This window comes from Psammomys obesus, unplaced genomic scaffold, assembly GCF_907164565.1.
Source record: "Psammomys obesus unplaced genomic scaffold, mPsaObe1.curated_primary_1811, whole genome shotgun sequence".
NCBI lineage: Eukaryota > Metazoa > Chordata > Mammalia > Rodentia > Muridae > Psammomys > Psammomys obesus.
The window spans coordinates 5,345,070-5,346,199 of NW_026590701.1; positions in this window are offsets into that span (position 1 = coordinate 5,345,070).

The following is a 1,130-nucleotide window of genomic DNA, read 5'->3' on the forward strand; positions in this document are numbered from 1 at the left end:
ATTGTTCAGTTCTAAGGAGAACAAGCTATGTTGATATAAATTCAGGTGAATAATTAAGGATACTAACCCATGGTTGCATGTCTTTATGTCTAATATATGTATATTTAACTTACATGATTGGTTGAAAAAAAAATTTTGTTTATCTGTACATTTCAAAACACAAAATAACATATTTGCTATGATCACCTAAAAGGATTATGCTGAAAGCCAACTAACTAGTACTAATTTGTAGCTACAAAAACTCAAAAGTTAGACTGTGACCTAAGCAAAGTCATAAGTTTTTTGTGAAAACATGAATTGTTATCCTAATTATCTCTATTTGTGTTTGTGTAGTTAGATAAACAGATGAAACATTTCTCATCCAGATGTGACAATCTCAGTGCTGTCATTTACCTTTCAAGGATCATAGACTTTTTGCTTTTAACACATTCCCTTGAGTACCTACATGTTTTCATTATAAGCCAGTAGTTGAGAAAACATGTCAGATGTTAAATTCAAAATCCACCATGCAGGAAAAACGCAGAAATGTAACAACTGTTTTTGGAAGAAATTACTTCAAGTCAGCTTACAAAAAAAATCTTAAATGATTTGCCAATAAATTTTAATTAGCATTTATGTTGCATTCAACCTCAAACTCTAGTTTCTGCTTAAGAACTTATTGTCAAATATGCATAAAACCTAAGACTAAAATATCTACATTCTGTGATATAAAGAAGTTTAGGGATAAAATGTGGATTTTGTAATGACAATTAGGATATAAAACAACAGGAGTGAAACTATTTGTCTTTAGCACTTAAACCCTGCCAAAACGTGATACCTTACAGGAAATCTCAGACAGAATATATGGTGTTTAAGGCAATAACTTATCGATGTTTCAGTGCCATGCACAGCCACAAAGACTGTAAACCTCAACATAAACAGGTTCACAATCACTACTGTACATGAACGTGAAAAATGGAGGGAGAGTACAAAAGAAGTGGGGCGGGAAGAAGGAGCGCCTGAAGGAGGAGCTCCTCCTCATGTACCCAGGAGGAGTGCATCCAGCGAGCCGGCCAACAGCCTCGTTTGCCAAGGAAAGTGACCCCAAGTGGTCAGTCGAGCCGCGCCGCAGCCAGTGAATCTGGCTCCAT